Genomic DNA, 18,619 nt, shown 5'->3' with positions numbered 1-18,619 from the left:
AGTGTCTGAGTTTTTTGTTTTTCTGGCTGCCTGCTTTCTCTGAGCTTTGGAGAAGTAGTTCTACTTTCTAGTCTTCTGTTTCTAAGTGTAAGGACAAAGAGATCAGATAGTAAGTTATATGGTTTCTTTTCTTTGGTATTTGCATGAATATAAGTGCTGGAGTGCTTTGATTTGTATTCTTTTGGAATAAGGCTGTTTATTCAATATTCTTTTAAGCAATTGACCCTGTGTTGTATCATCTAATACAGAGAGAACATTTGTACTTATTTTTCTTTCTTTTTATATAAAGCTTTCTTTTAAGACCTGTTGGAGTTTTTCTTTACTTCAGGGAAATTGAGTCTGTACTCACCAGGGAATTGGTGGGAGGAAGGAATCGGGGAGATCTGTGTGTTGGATTGCTAGCCTGATGTTGCATTCCCTCTGGGGGAATAGGAAAGTACTTTTTGTTTCCAGGATTGGGAACAGAGAGGGAGATTCACTCTGTTTGGATTCACAGAGCTGGTGTCTGTGTATCTCTCCAGGAGCACCTGGAGGGGGGAAGGGAAAAAGGATTATTTCCCTTTGTTGTGAGACTCAAGGGATTTGGGTCTTGGGGTCCCCAGGGAAGGCTTTTCAGAGGGACCAGAGTGCCCCAAAACACTCTAATTTTTTGGGTGGTGGCAGCAGGTACCAGGTCCAAGCTGGTAACTAAGCTTGGAGGTTTTCATGCTAACCCCCATATTTTGGACGCTAAGGTCCAAATCTGGGACTAAGGTTATTACAGCCCCATAAACAGTAATCTGAGCTCAATGAAAAACCACTTAAGAAGCTTTCCAAAGAATGGGAGATATGAGAGTAGCTGCAAAGACTGGCTGGATTCATCTCTCATCCATGCTGTAGATGACACAAGGTTTGCTTTTAAAGGAAGCAGAGCTATAATATTTCAAGAGGACAGCATAATGAATGAATAGAAAGAGTTGGTTGGGAAGTTATAAAACAATCAGCTGGTTTATTGACAAATTCATAAACTTTGAGAGTGAAGTTTTTGTACTTCTGTTGTCAGAATCCAATGATCAAATACTTTATCAATCAGTTCTTCATAGAATCATAGAAGATTAGGGTTGGAAGACACCTCAGGAGGTCATCTAGTCCAACCCCCTGCTCAAAGCAGGACGAACCCCAACTAAATCTCCCAGCCAGGGCTTTGTCAAGCAAGGCCTTAAAACCTCTAAGGATGGAGATTCCACCACCTCCCTAGGTATCCCATTCCAGTGCTTCACCACCCTCCTAGTTAAATAGTGTTTCCTAATATCCTCCCCCACTGAAACTTCAGACCATTGCTTGTTCTATCATCTGCCACTACTGAGAACAACCTAGCTCCTCTTTGGAGCCGCCCTTCAGGTAGTTGAAGGCTGCTATGAAATCCCCTGTCACTCCTCTCTTCTGCAGACTAAATAAGCCCAGTTCCCTCAACCTCTCCTCATAAGCCATGTGCCCCAGCCCCGTAAACATTTTCATTGCCCTCCACTGGACTCTCTCCAATTTGTCCACATCCTTTCTGTAGTGGGGGGGTCCAAAACTGGGCACAGGACTCCAGATGTGACCTCACCAGTGCCGAATAGAAGGGAGTAATCACTTCCCTAAATCAGCAGGCAATGCTTCTACTACTGTTAGCCTTCTTGGCAACAAGGGCACACTGTTGACTCATACCCAGCTCTTTGTCCATAGTAATCCTCAGGTCCTTTTCTGCAGAACTGCCGCTTAGCCAGTTCCCAGCCTGTAGCAGTGCATGGGATTCTTCTGTCCTAAGTGCAGGACTTTGCACTTGTCCTTGTTGAACCTCATCAGATTTTTTTTTTAGCCCAATTCTCCAATTTGTCTAGGTCAGTCTGGACCCTATCCTTACTCTCTAGCATATCTACCTTTCCCTCCAGCTTAGTGTCATCCACAAACTTGCCGAGGATGCAATCCATCCCATCATCCAGATCATTAATGAAGATGTTGAACAGAACCAGCCCCAGGACAGATCCTGGGACACTCCGCTTGATACTGGCTGCCAACTAGACTTGGAGCCATTGATCACTACCCGTTGAGCCTGACGATCTAGCCAGCTTTCTATCCACCTTATAGTACGTTCATCCAATCCATAAGTTTTTAGCTTGCTGGCAAGAATACTGTGGGAGACTGTATCAAAAGCTTTGCTGAAGTCAAGCTATAGCACGTCCACTACTTTCCCCATATCCATAGAGCCAGTTACCCCATCATAGAAGGCAATCAGGTTGGTCAATCATGACTTGCTCTTGGTGAATTTATGTTGATTGTTCCTGATCACCTTCTTCTCCTCTAAGTGCTTCAAAATGGATTCCTTCAGGACCTGCTCCATGATTTTTCCAGGGACCAGAGGAAGGTTGACTGGTTTGTAGTTTCCCAGATTCTCCTTCTTCCCCTTTTTAAAGATTGGTGTTATATTTGCCTTTTTCCAGTTGTCCGCGACCTCCCCTGATCTCTACAAGTTTTCAAAGATAATGGCCAATGGTTCTGCAGTCACATCAGCCAACTCCCTCAGCACCCTCAGATGCATTAGATCCGTCCCCATGGTCTTTTTCATGTCCAGCTTTTCTAAATAGTCTTTAACCTGTTCTTTCACCACTGAGGGCTGCTCACCTCCTCCCCATACTGTGCTGTCCAGTGCAGCACTCTAGGAGCTGACCTAGTCTGTGAAGGCCAAGGCGAAAAAAGCATTGAGTCCTTCAGCTTTTTCCACATCATCTGTCACTAGGTTGCCTCCCCCATTCAATAAGGGTTCCACACTTTCCCTGACCTTTTTGTTGCTAACATACCTGTAGAAACCCTTCTTGTTACCCTTCACATCCCTTGCTAGCTTCTACTCCAATTGTATTTTGGCCTTTCTGATTACACCCCTGCATGCTTGAGTGATATTTTTATACTCCTCCCTAGCATCTGTCCAAGTTTCCACTTCTTGTAAGCTTCCTTTTTGTGTTTAAGCTGACAGAAGATTTCTCTGTTAAGCCAAGCTGGTTGCTGGCCATATTTGTTGTTCTTTCTGCACATCAGGATGGTTTGTTCCTGCATCCTCAATAAGGATTCTTGAAAACACAGCCAGCTCTCCTGGACTCCTTTCCCCCTTGTATTAGCCCCCCAGCGGATCCTGCCCCATCAATTCCATGAGGGAGTCAGAATCTGCTTTTCTGAAGTCCAGGGTCCACATTCTGCTGCTCTCCTGTCTTTCTTGTGTCAGGCTTCTGAATCTGCCCAGATTGCCACCCACTTTTATTTCCCCTACCAATTCATCCCTATTTATGACCAGCAGGTCAAGAGGAGCATGGCCCCTAGCTGGTTCCTCATCAGTATGCCTTCACTTCTATAATGCATAGGAGAGTAAGTGATATTAATCTGGCATGTATTTGCATTTTTAAAATTACTTCATCTGAGTTATTTTGAAGAACCATTTTAAAATAAAGAAATGAGGGCGAAGAAATGAACAGAACACACTAAAACATAAATTAATTTTTTTGTTAAGGAAAAACATTATTGTAACCTAAATGATTGAAGGCTGGGTGATTTTTGTTTTGTGCAACACACCTAATTATTTTATAAAATGAGAATAACTGGAATGAGTACTGAATAGTTGTGACAAAAAAGAAATATTTAAATAGCTGCCAACTGAGAGTCAATGACATCTCTCACAATTTGTTAAAGGTTTCTTTTACCATCGTTCCTTTTTGGAAATAGCTTTTGAATTATGTTTACTTATTGATGATTAAAATTTAAGGTGGAAATATTTCATTTGAATACTTATTTGTTGTATATTATGGAACTATTCAATTTCTTGTAAATTATTTTAGTATCCTTTATTTTTTTCACTCCTCCAAATGGAAAGTAATGAAATTTAAGTGAAAACTGCAGCAAAATGTAAAGTAGGCCCTGAGTTTAAGACTCACTTTTACTGACTGGTTTATATTCTCAGGATCCTCACCATTCTTATTACTGAAAAAGGTCATGAATCCCAATTCTAGGAGGCAGTCAAGTATGAGCTGCCAACTTATTTTATGCATATGTTAGCAGAGAGGCTACATTTGGGGTATGTCTACGCTACGGGATTATTCCGATTTTACATAACCTGGTTTTGTAAAACAGATTGTATAAAGTCAAGTGCACGCGGCTGTTGTCAGATGCTACCGGTGTGGTGCTCTGCTCTGTTCAATGTTGATATCACTCAGCTGCGTGCATGTGTTCCCTCTGTGTGCTGTCCCAGCTCTTCGAAGATAGCTGACACAGCAGACCCGAAGAGAACTCCCAATGACCACAGAGTCTAATAAGGCACGTCGGCCAGGTTTATTGCCATATTGAGCACAATAATAGTTCCTGTAGATTTTTACTCTAGTTCAGGGCATGCTACGAATATGTGCCCTCGGTCAATGGACTCAGCTCAGTCAATGGCAGGACTTTCCACTGCCCCCTCGGCTGGACAAAGACACTGCCCCAGGGATGCATTTTTATACACAAGTACAAACAAGTTACACATCACTCCTGACATATTGAGGTACAACCCCTCAACATAGTAAGGTGCCGCCTCTCACCTTGTACATGTTGGTTTGAACAAAACAACTCTATGCATCATATTACCCTTTTGGCCCTGTTATTGGGATGGGTCAGCCTGTTCCTTGTTATCTGTGTGGAATGTGCAAGTATGTGAATGTTCTGATTTCTAGTGTTCAGTACCTTTTAGGTACGTATCTTCTTGCAGCATCAGCCCTTTCCCTGCCAGCTTCTGTGAGCAGGGCCTGCCTCTGGCTCACAGCTTAACTGTGCTTTATGTTAGCAAAGTCTTGACCATTACTTTAGTTCAGGCCTCAGGCCTCATACCGGGCCTTTGATACCAAGGTGTGTATATCAGGGCCTCTACTTTCTACAGCAGCCACACTAAGCACATTAATTTGGCGGGGTGCGTCCATGTACCGAGGCTAGCGTTGATTTCTGGAGCGTTGCACTGTGGATAGCTATCCCTTAGCTACCCCATAGTTCCCGCAGTCTCCCCTGCCCATTGGAATTCTGGGTTGAGATCCCAATGCAAAAACAGTGTCGTGGGTGATTCTGGGTAAATGTCTTCACTCAATCCTTCCTCCATGAAAGCAACGGCAGACAATCATTTCGCGCCCTTTTTCCCTGGATTGCCCTGGCAGACGCCATAGCATGGCAACCATGGAGCCCATTTTGCCTTTTGTCACTGTCACCATATGTGTACTGGATGCTGCTGACTGACGTGGTACTGCAGTGCTATGTAGCAGCATTCATTTGCCTTTGCAAGGTAGCAGAGATGGTTACCATCCCTATTGCACCGTCTGCCATGCCATCGTAAATTGGCGATGAGATGACGGTTATCAGTCGTTCTGTACTGTCTGCTGCTGTCATGGGTGCTCCTGGCTGGCCTCGCTGAGGTTGGCCGGGGGCGCATGGACAAAAATGGGAATGACTCCCCGGGTCATTCCCTTCTTTATGTTTTGTCTAAAAATAGAGTCAGTCCTGCCTAGAATATGGGGCAAGTGTGCTAGAGAACTAGAGAGCACAGCCGCTCCGTGTCAGAGCCCCAGAGATCCCGCAGAAATGATGAGCTGCATGCCATTCTAGGGGTGCCCCTGTAACAACCCCACCTGTTGCTTCCCTCCTCCCACACCCCTCCTGGGCTACCGTGGCAGTGTCCCCTCATTTGTGTGATGAAGTAATAAAGAATGCAGGAATAAGAAACACTGACGTTTTAGTGAGATAAAATGAGGGGGAGGAAGCCTCCAGCTGCTATGATAGTCCAGGCAGTACAGAATCTTTTCTTTAGACATGAAACGGGGGTGGGGGGGGTGGGGATGATGGAGCTCAGCCTCTAGTTGCTATGATGAAGACGGTTACCAGCTGTTCTGTACCATCTGCCAGGAATGACCAGGAGTCATTCTCATTTTTACCCAGGCGCCCCCAACCGACCTCACTGAGGCCAGCCAGGAGCACTCACAGGCTGATGACGATAGATAGCAGTCATATTGTACCATCTGCCACCGGGAAGGGGATGCTGATGTTCAGCACTGCAGCACCCCATCTACCAGCAGCATGCAGTAGACATAAGGTGACATTGAAAAAAGGCAAAAAACCGTTTTTCCTCTTTTCTTTCGGTGGGGGGGAAGGGTGTAAATTGATGACATATACCCTGAAACACCCGGGAAAATGTTTTTGACTGTTCAGGCATTGGGAGCTCAGCCAAGAATGCAAATGCTTTTCGGAGACTGCTGGGACTGTGGGATAGCTGGAGTCCTCAGTACCCCCTCCCTCCTTCCATGAGCGTCCATTTGATTCTTTGGCTTTCCGTTACTCTTGTCACACAGCACTGTGCTGTGGCCTCTGTCTGTCATAGCCTGGAGATTTTTTCAAATGCTTTGGCATTTCGTCTTCTGGAACGGACTCTGATAAAACAGATTTGTCTCCTCATACAGTGATCAGATCCAGTATCTCCCGTACAGTCCATGCTGGAGCTCTTTTTGGATTTGGGACTGCATGGTCACCCGTGCTGATCAGAGCTCCACGCTGGGCAAACAGGAAATGAAATTCAAAAGTTCAAAAATTCACATTTTCCTGTCTACCTGGCCAGTGCATCTTAGTTCAGATTGCTTTCCAGAGTGGTCACAATGGTGCACTGTGTGATACCGCCCGGAGGCCAATACCGTCGATTTGTGGTCACACTAACCCTAATCCGACATGGCAATACTGATTTCAGCGCTACTCCTCTCGTCGGGGAAAAGTACAGAAATCAGTTTAAAGAGCCCTTTATATCGACATAAAGGGCCTCATTGTGTGGACGGGTGCAGGATTAAATCGGTTTAATGCTGCTAAATTCGGTTTAAATGCGTGGTGTAGACCAGGCCAGAGTTATAGTTTCTTTCAGATTTCATGTTTGTTGTCTTCTCTAACCACTAAACCACATTCTTTTTCTAGAGCCAGGAGTAGAACCCAAGACCTCTGAGTGTACCTGTATGCTACTGCTGTTTAGCAAACACATCCTCTGGGAAAGGGTGTGTCAATTACTTCTCTGGTGACTGAACTAGATAGAGGCTAGCAATTATTCCTATATCTCAAGGGACATGGATATGAAAACGCAGAGTTCAGACTCTGCTAGTGACTCTCATGAGGAGATGTTATTTTGAAAGTTTGGTTTTAAAAACTAATGTATTTGATTCACACTTTGGGCAAACATTCTGTAGCTCACATTTGTAATTTAAGCTATCTATATACTGAAGAAGCATACACTGAAAAACAGGAGTTTCACACTTTAGTCATTTATAAGGCTAGAGTTTTGCCATGGAAGTCACGGAATCCGTGACTTCCAAAGACCTCTGACTTCAGCCCTGGCAGCTGGGAGCTGCAGGGTCCCCCCGCTTCCGCCCACAGGGGCAGGGAGCTGTGTGGTACCCCTGTTGCCATGGGCAGTGGGAAGACCCTGGCAGCTCCCCGGCCACCGCCGTGGATAGCGGGGGGACCCTGGCAGCTCCCCAGCCAGATGGGTCAGGGGGACCCCTGCAGCTCCCCCCTGCGCCAGTGGCAGGTGAATTCCTGCCGCTCCTGGCTGCTGGGCAGGGGGTAGGGGAATCCTACAGCTCCCCTCTACCACTCGGCCAGGGGGATCCTGGAGCTCTGAGCCCCCATGGGGGGCTCCAGAGCTCCCAGCTATCCCACAGCTACCCAACCCCTTCCTATTTTATCATGGATATTTTTACTAAAAATCAGGGACAGGTCACGGGCTTCCATGAATTTTTCTTTATTGCCCATGACCTGTCTGTGACTTTTACTAAAAATATCCATGACAAAATCTTAGCCTTAGTCATTTTTTATCTTCTCCCTCCCTCCCCAGTCCTAGGGTCCTACACCAAGGTACTTCAACTCTGTAAAGCTGGGAAATAAGCACGGAAAATTAGTTGAGTCACAGATTAGTTTGCTTCAGGACCCCCTCCCCTCAACTCCAAACCTGAAAAGCATGGATGTAACATTGCCTTCAGCACTGTTCATCACACACTCCAGCACCTACATAGAGCTTTCACTTCCCTGCTGAAAAGCAGTATGTACCCCAACTTCATCCAACTCTGTCTGGCAGAAAACCTCAATAATAAACTCGACAAAGTTAAAGCAGAATAATTGTGCAGTCAGTCAGATATGCTGATCTATTAATGCAACTGTGTCTGAGGTCACTTTTAGGGTTTTGCAAAGTTTGATGAAATTGGGATATGTATTGCTTTTTTATATCAGCTGCTTTGGGAAGTAAAAGCATTATGGAGTGTTGGAGTGTGTTATTATCAGTGTTGTGATATGAAAGTGCCCAGGAACACAGGAGACTTTTTTTTGCTGTGACTTGTTTCCATGATTTTCAGGTTCTGAAGTGGTGACTGTATCCTGATGTAACTTGAATTGTCTCGGAGTGAAGTTTTTGTGTTTAAAAATTTACTATAATCTAGGGAATACTCCTCTTCTCCCACATCAGTTGACTCTGCCCCTGTTTTTGCCTGAAGTCCTAACCCGGGCTTTTTGGGGACTATGTTGTCTTAGGGGCTGTTGGAAAAATGATAAGGAACATTAAATATGAAATCCAAATCTACATGTTTATACATGGTTCTGTATTTGTCTAGGTGAGATAAACAGAGAACCATGCATAGACCTAATTACTGGAGGTAGCATAGTCTAGTGGCTATAGCACCATCCTGGAAACCATGAATTTCTGAATACTAATACTGGCTTTGACACTGACATGCTGTGTGCTCCTAGGCAGGTCATTTACATTCTGTGCCCAAATTTCCACATCTGTAAAACTGGGGTAATGATACTTTGCATAATTAACAGGGATGATGACCAAATTGTTTAATATTTCTGTAGAGCTTTGAAAATGTAAAGGGGCTTTATAAGTGCTAAGTATTTACTGTGTCATTGATTGGAGTGGGGAGAAAACAGATTTTAAATCAGGTAGTCCCCAAGTCTGGAAGGTACTTAACTATGTGCCTAATCTTCAAGCATTGACTTCTGTGTGACCTACTGAAGTGCTTAAAAGTTAGACAGGTGCTTAAGTCCATTTCTGATGGTGAGCCTTAATAACTAAGAGTTAGTCCTGAGTGAACTGAAGTCAATTTAAAAAAATCTCCTATTGACTTACTCATGTGGGATCAGGCCGTAATCAACCATCCATATTAACCAGCTGGCTACAAAATCTACAAGCCTATTTGTAGGTATCCCAATGCTTCAAAATATATTGGGTATTCAGACTTCCTGTTGGTTTAGGTATGTGCTGCAGAGACAAATAGTTTAGGAACTCTGGGTAATTCATAGGGGTTGACTATTAAAAGCCAGTGAATAAAATGAAATGAAATTTATCAAACAAATGACTCGGTTGAAGGTTTGTAAAAAATGTATTTAGCAGCACATATATAATGCAAAGCTTTAGTTATTTGGAAGGGAGGTGAAAAATGTGTATTAAAAAAAGTTGTCTTTGTATAATAACTTTGACCATGAAGCTCACTTTTTTTATCACATTTAGGTCCCATATCAACTGATGTTGAAATCCTACAAATCCAGTGTCTCATTAGGACAATTTTACGTCCCTCCTCATCTCCTCCCACTTTCTATTTCAAAGCTAATACAAAGAAAAGGATGGGAATTTTGTTGAAAAATGAGTTTATTTTTCTAGACACTAATTGCAAAACACATCTAGAGAGCATTTATGCATATTTGAGCACATATACGTATTACCACTGAAGTGATGAGGACAGTGAACCACTTTATGCCAGTTTTCTTATAGTGGTAGTGGTGGTAGGTTCATTTCCACTAATAACTCTCTGTGAATAACTGAATAAATTTATCCTTATGCCAAGACCATACTTTGCTCTTGGTAATTTTGTGTGATAAATATATACTCGGTTGGTCTTTCTACTCTGTGCAATATTTAGCAGAAAACTTATACAAAAGGCAAAATCTAAATAAATGGTGCTGGTGTTAATTTGTATTTGTGATTTATTTAATGTATGTATTACCTCTGCAGAAGATAGTCTAAGAATGAAAATATAGAGCATGATCACCAGGGAAACATAACACTGACTAAGGGGAATATTGTAATACAATTTCAGAGCTGCTCTTCAAAAATTGTACTGAATGATGAAACACATTCTCCTCATATTGCAGAAGCATGAGATTAATCATTGGGGAAAAATAAATATTGAGGGATGAAGATGAGGTTCAAAGGATAATAAAAGGTTTAGAGGATAAAATATCATTGCCTTTGTATATTAGTTAAAATTAACATGCATATGGTAACTGAAATTGGCTAAGATAGCCTGTACTAGATGACTTCTTAGTGAGGAGTCAGGCCAATAAAGTACCAGTCATGTTATATAACAGTACAGAGCAGAGCTGCTAGTAATAACTCTCTTGGAAAACATGATTCACTGTAAAGTACTGAACCAATGTTAACTGTGGAAGAATGGATGCTGCTGGGTTTTTTTGGAAGACTTGCAGTAAGATGCAATTTGTTGCTATGCCTCCAGCTTGGGTACGATATGAAAAAACTATGGGATGATTAAAATGAGACCAATATTGTGCGGAATGTTTTGGAAGAATTACTTGTATAGCAATCGCCTAAATTAAAAATACACAGTGGTATTTGGGAAGTATGGATGAATTTACTCTTTTTAAGGCTGCTTGGCCCAAGGTAAAGAAATATAAAAATGCAAATAAACTGAAAAACTTCAAAATGTCTTTAGTGTGAGCTGCGAGACAAGTTTAGTCCTGCAAATGACGTGCATTGAATCCAGAACGTGCAACAAAGGCTAGAAAGATTTAAGATACTGTTTTTATTTTAGAGAGCAGATGGGAGATTAAATTTTATTTTGAACAAGTGTGATTATTGTATTTTTGTTCACAAAACATGAACAAAAGTATAAAATAAATAATAAAATTAGAGAGAACAGAGTCCAGAGAGAATACCTTGTGTCCTTTTGGATTTTTGGAGGGCTTGGTTATGCAGTCATTAATCAGATAAAACTCCATTTGAAATTTCAGTCCTACTGTATCTAGGCATTCATTGGCTCACGTGCAGTTTAATGCTTGCCAAAATTGCATATTCTTGTCCTTTTTTAAAATATAGTTTTCTCATTACCACAAATCCATCAACATCTCTGCACTTTTCAATATTTTTCTTCCCTCACTGACATCTCTCCCTTCTGTTGATTTCAGAGTCCCTTTGCTCTCCTTCAGCCTTTTCATTATTATTTTTATTTATTAATTATTATTTTTGCTTCCTCTCCCACCATTTTGTCTTTTCTGCCAGTCTCCAACCATAGCTGATGTCTCATTTGCACCTGTGTTGCTAAGCATCTTGGTAGAAAACTCGAACAACCTTCTCTGCAAATTTTTTGTCTTTTCTTTCAGTTCATCCATCTTCTTTGCTAAAGAAGTTCGGTTTCTCATCCTTTCCTGACTTTTGTATCTTTGATTCCCAGCAGCTTTCCTCAATCTTTGACAATGTGGCCCTCCCGCTTCTTCCCACTCTACTCAGGATCTTGCCAGGTTTTTTTTCCCCTAGGAGGAAATTGAGGCTGTCTGTCACAAGTATTTAGTTGCTCTCTATCACTCCGATATCTCCTACAAATGATTTTTAAACCCCTCACTTATTATTCTGTAACTTCTTCTCCCTTACAATATTGCACCTCTGACACCTGTCTTTGTGTCCCACTGCCAATTATAACTCAACCCAGCAGAGTGAACCCTGCCTTCCCCATTGTTTTTAATGATTCCACTTTCTTCCCTGTCACCTAGCGTTAGTGTTGACTTCTCTCCTCCTAATACAGGTTGTTACTAAATCCTGTCAATTCTTCCTCTTGACATTTCTTTATAAGAAGATGACCTAACAGTTGTAATGCTTCCCCGTGCCTTGGTCTCCTCCTGCCTTGATTACCACTTCTCCCTCTCTGGCCTTTCAACTCAATTTATCCAAAATGTTGTAGCTAAAATATTCCTCTTTAAATCTGTTCACCACCTTCCCCCTCACCATCTGCATCAAGTTTAACTTTCTCCTCATCGCTTTCATGGAGCTACACAGAACTTCGCGGCCCACATCTTGGCTCTTATTTCCTCCTGCTTCCCCTCTTGCTTCCTTTGCTCCATGTGTTTCCTTCTCACGTTTTTCCTTGTGTGCCTTCTTTCATGCTGCCCCTGACACATGGCACAGTTTTCCTCTTTTTGTGCACCTAGCAACTTCTGTTACTCCTTTCAGATCTCTCCCCAGAATGCATTGTTTGCATTTCAGCCTTTTAAAAAACAGCCACTGCAAAATTCATTTGCCACTTCCCATTCATACTGGCACACCATATACTGGGTGTCATCTGAACTGTTTGTTGAGATCAAAACTGTCTATGCTTGAGCAGCATCAAACTGCATACATCAACTGTGGCTCAATGCCTCTTGTGGAGCTGATGTTATGATATCAGTGTAATAGTGCACTTAAAGTTGTCTCCCACTAATGTAAGTGTAGACAGTTGCACAACTATGTTGTCACAAGGTGGCTTACGTTGACTTGACTTTGTTGTGTAGACCAGACCACAGAGCAGGGGAAACTCCCTCCTTGCTTAATTTTCCAAGACTGGGGGTTTCTTTTCAGTGTCTTTCCATTAACGTTCGTAGTCCACCACTGTCTTTTTCTGGGTGCTTGGAGTTAGTTATGCGTACACAACTACCCAGGAAGTGCCCCTTCCTGTCTGATTGCTTCTCCACATGGCTGTAGTTGTAGTTTAGGGGTGGTATACACTGAAAAGTTACATTGGCATAGTTGTCTTTTAGGGAGGTGAAAAAAACCACACCCCTGAGAGACATAATTAAGCCAACCTAACCCCCAGTGTAGACAGCGCTAGGTCAGTGGAAGAATTCGGTCATCAGCCCAGCTACTGCATCTCGGGGAGGTGGATTACCTACAGCGACAGGAGAACCCTTCCCATCCTTGCAGCGGGGGATTTATTTTGATATAGCTACACCTCTTAGGGCTATGGAAGATCTATACCCTGAGAGACGTAGCTCTAGCAACCTAACCCCTTGTGTAGACCAGTACTAGGTCAAGAGAAGAATTCTTCCATCAACCTAGCTACTGCCTCTCTTGGAGGTAGATTACCTATACCAGTAAGATAACCCTACCCCTCATCATAAGTAGTGTCTACACTGAAGTGCATTTTAAGTGTAGACATAGTACTATTACTGTGCTCTATGCATATATATGTACATATATATATATAATATGCGTATATTCATAGTTATAACCAATATATGTATATCCTAATGACCATCAAGTTCAGAACATTACAGGCTTTCATAAAAGGCCTTACTCTATATATTTATATGCAATAACATTGTATTCAACCAGTTGATTCAAGTGCTTACTCTTTGTAGTTCAGGCCCTCCTGTTCTCCCTTGGGGGGTGTCTGGACCCTGATTGTCACTCTGACTTCCTCTTGCCTTCTCCAAATTCTTCTCTTCTGCAACCTATGTTCCTTCCACTAAGTTCAGTGCAGGCTGCTCCAGTACATAGGCCCTATGTTGGGCACTCTTGGTTTCGGGCTGAATTTCTTACTTCAGGAATGCAGGGACTGGAAGCGCTGGCTGGAAAGAAAAGAGCAGAGTCTTGCTTTGCTTTCCAGTTAAGCCTATGATTCATTCTGTGATGACAGTCTGAAAAGGAAACCAACACGCCTCAAGATTTTCTAAAGAAAGGTGGCTCACAGCCTGCTGGGGCGTGACTCTCCCTGTACTAGCCTGCCATGTGGACTCTGCTGCCGCACGCTAAAAGTTCCACAGTGTTCTTGAACTACCCCACTTGGAAACAGGAGTATGTTGAAGTGCACTAGGGAATTTTTAGTATTTGTCAGCAAGACACAGACACTTAATGTGAGGCAAGCTAGTTCAGGGTCGATTTGCATCCCTGCTTGCTGGAAACTTAGGTTATGTCTACACTTGCAGAGTTTTTATGCTGTCAGTTTCACTGGTGATAACCAGTAAAAGAAAAATGCTGGTTTGTGTTCTCACTTACTTCCACAGGCATCAGATCATGTTCACATTTGCAGCACTTCCATCGCCAACGAGAACAGCGCACTGAAGGCAGCTATCCCACAGTGCAGCTCTCTTCATTTTGAGGATAGGTGTTGTGGGAAGGGCGGAGGGTGATCGTGGGGCATCCTGCCTCCCTGCTCAGCTTCCTCTCCCTAAACACTGATCCGGTCCAGTAGCTCAGCATTGCTCCAAGCAGGGGATCATTTGCTCTGTGGAACAGCCATTGTCACTTTGCCAGATAAGTGAGCACTTGCCGAGAAAACAGGAAGAGGAGTTTCAAAGTTCTCCCCGTGGGGCTTTAAAGGGGTGAAGGGTTGATGTCTGTTTAGCTGGCATCAGAGCAGCAGAGCTGCTGGCCAGAGTGGTCACCTAGGCACTGTGGGATATTTCCAGAGGCTAAAACCTGTGTAAACTGGAAGAACGTGTCTTCACTTGCACATCACTGCAAAAGTATAACTGTAAGAACTGTATGCCTCTCAGGGAGGTGGTTTTCTGTTTGCAGTGAAACTTCTGAGTTTCTCCGCAAAAAGTCATTGGCAAGTGTAGACGCTCCCATGGTTTTTGTGCAAAAAAGGGACTTCTTGCGCTTTAAATGGCAAGTGTAGACAAGCCCTTAGTGTTTGTATAAGCCCCTCATCTGGAAGAAAAGTTTACCCTATACGGGGCAAGCAGTTGGATACGAATGGAGATGCCGAAGAGATGTGATTTCTACAACCACTGTTGGAGAAAGTTTTTGACTCAAATTGTGATGCTCTGCAGCTTTAACTGACAATCTCATGCTGCTGTGTTATGCAGTTATGATATACAGATATTGGCAATAAAAAATGAATGCCATACTCAATAACAGGATCTGCCTTTGTGTATGCCTTTTCAGCTGGAAATTTGCAATATTAGGGAACTGTAGAGCTGTGTCAGATAAGAAGTCAGCTAGTAGGCCAGGAGCATATGTGATGAAGTATTTGTACCTTGAAACATAATCTTGAAGGGAGCTACAGCAGTATACTGCAAAGAAAGGGCTGAGAAAGCACAGGGTTGAGAAAATGCATTAGAGAGAAGGACAGATGACAACATAATATATAGGATAGTTTATAAAAACAATAGAGAGAAAAAAGGATAGTAACAATGGTAGGAGTAGAATTAGAACTGAGGGAGCAGAAGATAAAAGCAATAGCATGAAAAACTAGAGGGGAAGCTTTGTACGAAGAGAATTGCTGCCATCAGCATCTTAAGTATTGGAAATCATAGAATATCAGTGTTGGAAGGGACCTCAGGAGGTCATCTAGTCCAACCCCCTGCTCAAAGGAGGACCAATCCTCAGACAGATTTTTACCCCAGTTCCCTAAATGGCCCCCTCAAGGATTGAACACTCAACCCTGGGTTTAGCAGGCCAATGCTCAACCCACTGAGCTATCCCTCCCCAATAATTGTACTTTGTGAGAAGTAGTAAGGAATCAGTTCCTCTTTGACAGATGAGAAAAATAGATGGACAAGATTATTTATTTAGGCCTCAGTTCAGGAAATCATCCTTATTCAGGACAGTGCTTAAGCACACGCTTAACTTTAAGCAGCTGCATAAATTCCATGGAAGTCAAATAGGCTGTCCTGAGTAGCAATGTAATGCTTTTCTGAATCAGGGCCATATCTGAGATTGAGGGCCCATTCTTCTTGGCACAGAGCAAGAAACAGTCCCTTCTGCAAAGAGCTACTCTAACTGATAAGACAACGGGTTGGGGAAAGTAAATAATACCCATATTATACAACAGTGAAGACAGACAGAAATGGAATAACTTGTCTAAGGTGACAAAGGAACTCTATGGCAGGAACCAGAAAATGGAATCCAGATCTTCTAAATCCCAGAGTGGTGTTTTAACCCACAAGACTTCCCTTCCTTGCATTTAAATTACATTCTGCTAGAAAGGAAGAACGGGAATAGACATGGACAATATATTGTAAGATAGCTGGAAAAGGCAACCAAGCAAATGGAGATTTAGTGAATGATAATCAAATTTATTCCACATCAGTTAATTCTCATTTTACAGATAAGCCTGTATCTGTAGAGATTCATGAATCACTAAAGTTTCTGACACTTTAATTCTTACAATTTTCTACAAGCAGCAGAAGAGTCTGGATTTTCTTGGAGTTTGCATTTTCATAATAAGAATGCAAGGTTCTATCATGCTATAAATCATTACTTGGAAGAATAGCATATAATTCAGCAATGAAAATAAAATTTATTAGTAGCAGGAAAACAGAATATGAGCTTCTGCTTTCATCTCAACCTGATTCAGTGGCCAGTGTTGAGCCACTGTCTCTTCCATATACAGTAAAATTTTCTTCTCTTGAAAAGTCTATGCTGCTCATTTTCAAAACTCTTCTGTCCTGCCCTGTGGGATATCAGCCATCTCACTTTCCCAGCTCCCTGTTAATATCACTCTAGTCTCTTCCACCTTCTTTTCAAGATAACATTTTAAAGGGAGCAGGTAGTTTTATCATAGAACTGAGAAAGTGACACTGATCCAGGTGATATGCCAGAGCCAGGAATGCATAACAAAATAGTTTAGAAATTGACTGGAAAGGATAGAAAATTTAATACATGCTTAGTAGCAAGTTCTATGTATGAAAAATACTGATATTGAAAAGAGCCACAGAGTTGGGTTGCTGGAAAAGTAAGAAATAGCATATACTGCTGCAGAACTGATGGGGAAGGGAGAAAGGTAGAAAATCTGCTCTGCTTGCTCTGGATTAGTTTTAGAATTCACTTATGTGGGTTTGTCCAGTAGTTTCTTCCTTTCCGCATGTAATAAATTAAGTTGGTTGATTTTTTTTTTAATGGATAAGTTATTCAGATGACTGCAAAATGTAATATTTTAGAAAGCTTATATTTGAAGGAGGAAACATTTTTCTGTTGTATTTCATATTGTAAAAAATTTGAAAGAAGCCAAGACTTTATCATGAATATCGCTGTATATACCAATTATTAGGGTGTATTGAATCATGGTCCCTACTGTCATGATATAATTCTCAGTGCTGGCATCAGTATCCCATTTGAAAACTGCTCACTGAATTAGCTTTTTGCAGAAGCCCCAGACCCTCACCCACACACCTTGCATAAAGCTCCTTCTCCTGGTTCTCTTGCTCATCCATGAATGGAGTGAGCCTCTGCAACAATTGCCTTTACTTCCGTTTCCCTCCAGTGGTAAAACTGAGTTCCCCAGTTACCCTGAATCCTACTGTCCCAGTCTCCATAAAAGAAAATTATTACTAACAAATTTAAAATCCCTCTAAGACTTCAAGAAATAGTCCCACTTCTTAAAATTCTTAAACAGTTCTCATTTTCTTTCTGTAAAATGCACGACACAAAAAAGAATACATGATGGATTTCTGTGATTAAAGGTAAAACAGGATGACCTCAGTAATTATAGGCCTGTCAGTCTGACATGGATCCTGGGCAAGATAATAGAGCAGCTGACTCGCAACTCAATTAATAAAGAATTAAAGGAGGGCAATATAATTAATGCATATCAGTATGGGTTTATGGAAAATAGATCCTGTCAAACTAACATGATTTTTTTAAAAATGAGATTAGAAGTTTTGGCTGATAAAGGTAATAATCTTGATGTAATTTACTTGGACTTTGGTAAGGGGTTTGACTTGTTACCACATGATGTTTTGAGTACCAAACTAGAAAGATATAAAATGAACATGGCACACATCAAATGGATTAAAAGTTGGCTAACTAATAGGTCTCAACATTTAATTGTTAATGGGGAATTGCCATCAAATAGATGTGTGCCAGTGGGGTCCCGCAGGGACTGGTTCTTGATCCTATGCTGTTTAATGTTTTTATTAATCACATGGAAAAAAAATCATGGAACATTTGTAGATGATACAAATGCTCGCTGTTGCGAAAACTATAATTTCTATTGGCTTGGCAAGAAGGCAGTTTGCTTCATGGGGGGAGGGATAGCTCAGTGGTTTGAGCATTGGCCTGCTAAACCCAGGGTTGTGAGTTCAATTCTTGAGGGGGCCATTTAGGGATCTGAGGCAAAAATCTCTGGGGATTGGTCCTGCTTTGAGAAGGGGGTTGGACTAGATGACCTGCTGAGATCCCTTCCAACCCTGATATTCTATGATCATGTTACTTGTAAACTGAGGTTTCATGTGAGGTCAATGAGAAACCATAAACATGGAACTTGACAATGCCATGTTAGCATTTTAAATGCAATAACCTGTTAAAAATATTATCAGAATGCTTAATTGCATCATTCCTTAAAACAGTGGCTCTCAGCTTTTCCAGGCTACTGTACCCTTTTCAGGAGTCTGGTTTGTCTTGTGTACCCCTAAGTTTCAACTCACTTGAAAAGTACTTGCTTACAAAATCAGACATAAAAAAACAAACTTGTCACAGCACACTATTGCTGAACAATTGCTTACTTTCTCATTTTTACCATGGAATGTAAATACTGTACTTACATTTCAGTGTACTGTATATAGAGCAGTATAAACAAGTGGT

General features: G+C 42.0%; 1 protein-coding gene across 2 annotated transcripts in view; it reads left to right on the top strand.

The window, feature by feature from the left end:
• Positions 1–18,619, top strand: part of DDX10 (DEAD-box helicase 10) — a 375,483-nt gene that overhangs the window by 227,782 nt on the left and 129,082 nt on the right. The window lies entirely within an intron of this gene.

Source organism: Gopherus flavomarginatus, chromosome 1 (genome assembly GCF_025201925.1).
Source record: "Gopherus flavomarginatus isolate rGopFla2 chromosome 1, rGopFla2.mat.asm, whole genome shotgun sequence".
NCBI classification, from domain to species: domain Eukaryota; kingdom Metazoa; phylum Chordata; order Testudines; family Testudinidae; genus Gopherus; species Gopherus flavomarginatus.
The sequence above is the reverse complement of the archived record's forward strand: the minus strand, read 5'-3'. Positions and strand labels throughout refer to the sequence as shown.